Source organism: Myotis myotis, unplaced genomic scaffold, assembly GCF_014108235.1.
Source record: "Myotis myotis isolate mMyoMyo1 unplaced genomic scaffold, mMyoMyo1.p scaffold_m19_p_6, whole genome shotgun sequence".
NCBI classification, from domain to species: domain Eukaryota; kingdom Metazoa; phylum Chordata; class Mammalia; order Chiroptera; family Vespertilionidae; genus Myotis; species Myotis myotis.
In genome coordinates, this window is record NW_023416368.1 from 43474730 (window position 1) to 43481364 (window position 6635).

General features: G+C 37.5%; 1 long non-coding RNA gene across 1 annotated transcript in view; it reads left to right on the forward strand.

Annotated features, from left to right (window-relative positions):
- LOC118657785 overlaps positions 1 to 6083 on the forward strand; it is a 53304-nt gene extending 47221 nt beyond the window's left edge. The window contains exon 4 of the long non-coding RNA XR_004968119.1: positions 5996 to 6083. This is a non-coding gene — a long non-coding RNA (uncharacterized LOC118657785). The remainder of the gene's footprint in view (positions 1 to 5995) is intronic.
- Positions 6084 to 6635: the final 552 nt, after the last annotated feature.

The following is a 6635-nucleotide window of genomic DNA, read 5'->3' on the forward strand; positions in this document are numbered from 1 at the left end:
CTATTGTATATTGTCTGTTCTGGAATGGCATCTCTTACCTAATTCTACCTGGTTTATTTTCTGGGTCTTGGGAAATAAAAGGATCTTTAATTGGCTGACTTATTCTTCCTATTTATTTTTTCTTATGGTGGTTTAATTTAACCTTTATTCTTTTCAAGTAAATTGCGTCAATTGTTAGATATTTTTCATATTTTTAATTAATTAATTAGGATAGAGATGAAAGTGTCAAAAATTTAATTAACATTCAGTTTTTAAAGCTTTATAAAACTTCTAACATTAATTTTGTACTACCCTCACATTGATTTTCACATTGGCAGTGGTTTAATTTTCATGCTGTTTGCTAACTTTTCTCCAAAGGTATAGCAATATGCTTCAAAAATGATGACAGTCATCCCAAGAATTAGAAAATGTTATTTTATAAATTTTATAAACCATCATCAATGAATAACCTTTTAAAAATATGTTTTTATTGATTTCAGAGAGAGAAGGGAGAGGGAGATAGAGATAGAAACATCAATGATGAGAGATAATCGTAGGTCAGCTGCTTCCTGCATGTCCCCTGCTGGGGATCAAGCCTGAAACCCGGGCATGAGCCCTGACCGGAATTAAAGCATGACCTTCTGGTTCATGGGTTGACACTCAACCACTGAGCCACACCAACTGGGCTGAATAACCTTTAGGGACATATTTATTATATTCAGTTAAGTTCAGCAAACAATTAAAGATTGTCTATGGTGCTGTACTATTGCTAGGAATAAAAGTTACAGATAAATAAGACACTGTTCCTGGTGTAAATGATACTGCATGCAGTTCAGCAGGATGAAAGATGATAGAAATTGTAATCTTGAGGATGGACTATTGGACTTCACATGTTAAGAATTCATCGAATATATACAAAGGATCTATCCTTTTCTATTGGGCATTTAGGATATATCTTTTATCAGAGTGTCTAAGGATTGGTGTATGGTCTTTTGTTTATCTTAAATTTTGATATGCATTGTTTATACATCAGATGTTATCAATAGAATAAGGAATTATGCAATTATTTATAATATTGCATATTCCTGATCAAGCAGAGTAAATCAAGGTCAGAGCATGTTATCAGCTGTGTCCTTGCTGTTCAGTACACTGACAGTGAACAGAGCTGTGCCTTGTTGTACATGACACTGAACCTCAGTGTACTTGCTGTGTGTTTGTTGCTGGGAAGTATCCTGAACCTTCCCTGAGGGCCATACGAATTGTTTTCTTTTTTCTTTACCTGTAGCCAAGGGGGTCTGTTCCAGTCGTAACGACCCTAGTGGCAGAAGTTTTGCAAATTTAAGAGCCTTAGAACTCCCCTGACCCTGGATTTAGGATGTTTTCTAGGAAAAATATAAATCCCTGCCTTCAGATTTTTTATGACCCTCTTTTATAGTCACTCACAAATGGAATTTCAGTGTGTGCTGTCTTTTTTAAAGAACTCATTTGCTAAAAAGGGATTTGAATTTATAGTAATTCAACATATTCAGAGCAGAGCAGTTTGCCATTAATTCTTTGGATTGTTATAGCAATAAAGATATTCACGACAAACTATTTTTTTCTATTATCTTTAACTGTGGAAATTAGATGTGCTACTTTAATGGGATTTATTCTGAATTTGGCATTTTGCTAATGAAACTCTCCTTTTAAAGTGTGACTTTTATTTCCAAATAAATAACCAATAGATAATTGTATTTGTGATCTAATAGTTATCGATAGCTGCAAACGTTTTGAATTTCCAAAGGTTTTTCTGTTAAAGATGCTTCCACATACAGACAATCACTTTGGAAAATCCTAGAACATTTTTCTAGGGCAATAACAACCGATCAGGTTGGGCTGCTCTCGTCATCACAGCTTCCTGGAGATGGCAGCAAAGTACACAGAAGCAAGAGGACCAACCATAGCACATAAACAAGGCGAGATTAATGGCATTGTGTACTTCTGGGGATGCCTGGAGAAATGTATCGGTCTTTTCTGCTCTCAAAAGACAGGGCAGGTAAATAGAGAGCTGATGTATATATTAATTTGATTTTCAATTATGTTGGATAGCTTCCTGTACAAACTCCTAGTTTTTATTCCGTATACGTGGTCAAGTAATTGATGTAGTAATTGGCTTGTCCTGTCTCCTTTCTTGTTTGCTGCCTTTGTTTCTTTTATGGTAAAAGTATTGAGAGATCTCTAGAACAAACATTTTACGAAGCCTTTATTTTATGTACCAATCTACAGCATTTGGTTTCTTTACTTCATTTTCATGTAGCTATTTCTAATCTTGTAGCACACTGCATTTCAATCCCTCTGGGTTGTCAGATTTTCAGAATCTATAATGGGATGATTAACTGGCAAGGCGATACACAGGCTAATAACAGATTGCAAAGGACATCATATTAGACATTGTAAAAGCCCTCTTTATTCCAAAGTATACATCCAATAATGCCCAAGCAGACATGAGTAATGAACATTGGACCCAGAATAACAGGCACCCTATCGTTTTGGAATTTGTGCAGAAATGTTATTAAAATGAAAAAGAGAGAACTTTCTACGGAATTGCAACTGTTGGTTTCAATGCTAAACTTGTTTGTCAAAATGCTGTTGCTGGGAATCAGTGAAAGCTTATATAAGATCAAAATATTTCACAAGTTGGTTGAGTACTATAAGAAATTTTGCTTTGCGGCAAGCTCAGTGAAAAAACTCTAAGTTTAAAGATCCAGTGTTTTTCAGATAAAAACGAATAGTTATCTTTTGTGAGGATTTTTGAAGTAAATTTTACTTTTAAGAAAAGAGAAAAAAGAACACCCTTCATGATGATTTCTATTATCAGTTTTAAAAAGTTAACTTTTCTTAACAAACTTAAAAAAACAGGAGGATGTTTACTTTCTCAGAAAATATATAAATAAAGTGAATTGATTAAATTGTTGTTTTTGGTCAGATTGTTTCATTAGTACAATATATTTTGGTGCAATGAAAAATTGGCTCTTTAACTGGAAATATACCAGAAGCATTATTCTGTAGTCATACACCATAAAAACTTCTGAAGCACTCATTTATAATTAAACACTTGATGAGCTAAATACAGATCATTTCCATCTATTCACCTGGGGAGACTACTTGGAACAGGTAAAGGAGCCCTAAGAAGAAAGGCCTGGAGGCTTGGCTTCAAATTTGGGTGCTCTTTTTCTGTGCAGTCATTTAATTCAGAGATGCTTTTTTTGGTAGGTGAGGGCTTGTTCACATGACACCTGAACATTTTTGAATTTTATGTTTCTTCATTATGATGTCATCAAGCGAACAAAGAGATTTGAATAGACATAAATGATGAATTATTTAAAAAAACAACACTAGTATCTCCTTTCGCTATTCGTCCTCTGTGGAAAAAAGTAGTAATTGTCTTTCTTTCAGAAGCTATTGACTTAAAAATAAAAAGTAAATTAAAAGAAACACAGGCGAAGGATCTCTCTGCCTCCAATTTTAAATTAAAAAGAGGCCTTGTGAAATAGTGGGCCTTCAACGATGCTGACTGTTTTGTTTTTTCCATGCAATAAACATTAATATTTCAAGAAAAACAGTCTAGTGGTCTCCCCTTTCAGTCCTTGGGTGTCAGGGTTCTCTCCTGTGAGTTTTCCGTTGATTATTCAGAAAATTTTTCTGTATTTTAGTTGTAATACCAGTTTGTTTCTGGAAGCATGTCCGTGCAGCATCCACTTATTCTGCCACCATTTTTAATCTGTCAATGATGCTGACCTTTAACAGATAGGCAGGCAGCTATATCTCCAGCAAAATGAGATTATTTGAGAACAAAGAATTGCAATTTAGGACATGTGATCTATTGGTGAACCACCTGCTAGTCCAGAGAAAGAAAGAGGAGGAACACTTTTTTATTTTTATGTACATAGGAGGGGCTATTGTAAAAAGAGGGCCCATTGGAGGAAACTGAAAGTTCAAAGTATAGTGGCTTTTCATTGGCTGAGTTATGGCGGTCTCCCATTGGCTTAGCTGTTACTGGGCAGGGAAGAATCTTTTCTTCCTCCTGTTGAGTATTAAAGTAGTCTCACTGCCTGTTGGAGATGCAGGTACATCACTTCCTGTTGGGGTCAGTAGTGTGTGTTGAGTGAGAGGGGCCTGAGAGTTCTATCTTCTAGCCTCCTGACTCCATTTTAAATGAGGTTTTTGTTGATTGATTTTCACCATGTCCGTTTTCTAATCTCTAGAACCTGTTTGTTACCTTACTTGGCAAAATGGACTTTGCAGTGTAATTAAGAGGGAGATTATCTGGGATTATCTGGATGAGCCCAGTGTAATCACCAGGGTCTATGGAGCATGAGGCAGGATGGTTGGAGGAGATGCAGAGGTGGGGGAGGTGAGGCCATGAGCCAGTGATGGGCCTCTTTTAGAAGCTGGAAAGGCAAGGTAGCAAAGTCTCCCCCAGAACTTCAGGAGGAACGGAGCTCTCTTGACCCAGTTTAGACTTCTGACCTTCGTGACTGTAAAGTAATGAATTTGAATTGTTTTAAGCCACCAATATTGTGGTAACTTGTTAACAGCAGCAGTAGGAAACTCATACAGATCCTGAAAGCAGAACTTTAGAATTGTTGAGTGATTCAATCAAGATAATTTTCCGGGTTTTAGTTGTGTTTTCCTTCTATAAGGTTTTCATAAACTTAATAGAGTTAAATACTATAGCTCTTCTGATTGGTGGTACCAAGTAGCATGATACCGATAATCATCTGAATTTACAAAGTACCTTTTACTCCTAGAATAAATGGAATATATTAGATACATTTTTTGAGTGACTGTAAAGTCTTTATTCAATGGGTATCTATTTAACCTCTGTCCAGGTGGTTGATAAATGAATAAATAAGCAGTATAGTCTGCCAATTAGATTTCCATGCATTTAAAATGCATGAAGTAAAAAGACAGACAGTAGGTTTCTTTCAAGTCTTACAATTTTCAGAACGTTTAAAGTACCAATCTTTTGGGCCTCATTCTTGTGATAAAGAGGGTAGCAAAACCAGGAACAATGGAGCTGTTTGAATCCGTTTTTGAGTCAGGGACTGGAATAAGAATGGACAAACAGTATGAGACCTCTGTACTATTTTTACAAGTCATTCTCATTAAAGTCTGAAGACTGTAAAGCTATTGGGCTCCTTCTAGGATAATGTCCCCCCTACTGTTATATTTCTTCCAATGAAACCCATCTGTGAGCTTTTTGCAGAATGTTCATGACATGCATTTCAATTGCCTGTTGTGTTTCTGAAACCCCTTCTTCCTGCAAACAAGTGGTGACCCCTCTGCTCTGTGATCATCCAAGGGACAGACACTGTACATCATCCCAGGCAGGCAGCCAAATGTGGCCACATCCTGTTCAATGCAAAAATACACATTTTCATTAAACCAAGATAATTAGAAAAAGTAGCATAGAGGAATATGAGTAATTCCATCAGTAATTACAGCAATTATACCCTTAATTACCATGCCACCTCCAGTGTCACATTATATATATGTACTAGCATTTTACAGAGAAAACACTCATATGTTTTGTATTAAAGATATACCTAGTTACATCAGATACTTCTAGTGGTAAGCAGATAATTGAGGTAGTATCGTTTCATTCCTGCAGTAATCAAAGCAGAATGCACTGCGTTGTTCTCATTATTGTCATCATTGAGTGCTTTTTGAAGACATGAATTTCTATGTAGTCAAGAAACACAGAGAAATAAAAAAAATATACTAGAAACCATCATTTCTTAGTCCCCCCACCCCAAACTGGTAAAAGCAGTTTCTCTAATTTTCTAATACCTGCCATTTGATGTATTTTTTTCAATTCTATTCCTAGAGCATATGTAATAGCCTATTAATATTTAAAATATTTACCTATGGATTTGACTTCCCAGTCTACCAGTTCTCTACTAGTGTATAAGAAACAAATCTAAAGTAAAAAAGTAATCCTTACATTCCCCCAGTGTTGTTTTTTTTTTTCCAGCAAGAAAGCTGAGCAAGGCTGTCCTCTGCCTACTGAGCTGATACCCCTTCCTCGGCTGCAGCCTAATGTAAACGGTGAGGAAAAGACGTAAGTTCATCTGTCCTCTTGCTCAGCTACTAGGGGTGATCTGGGGCTTGGTCCCTTGCTGCCAAGCTTCCTGGGAAATGCCAGCCCTCAGAGATGTGATAACAGTTCATCCCTGGGAGGCAGGGGCGGAGCTGAGCTACCTGGGGAACATCACCCGTTTTGTATCCCACGAAGGCAGACTTTTGTAGCATTTGCTTTTTTGATTCAAAATTGTGTGTTTGGGATGATTCCATAATCTCACAACGAAAGGCACTCTCGTGTTCATCTTTGTTCCCTGCATCTCCCTCTCCTCACCCCACTGAGTGGCCTCCAGTTGCCTCCGTGGTAGCAAGGCCAGGGGGAGAGTCCTGGCAGCCGCATGTCCAAACTGTCCAGTTGCCCCACAGGGAGCAAGTACTTTCCTGTTCCCTCCACCTGGGGTTTCACTTCCTGCAGCACAGATCCTAGTAAAACAAGTGAAGTTGCCTTGACTGGTTTGGCTCAGTGGATAGAGCGTCGGCCTGTGGACACAAGGGCCCCGGGTTCGATTCCCATCAAGGGCATGTACCTTGGT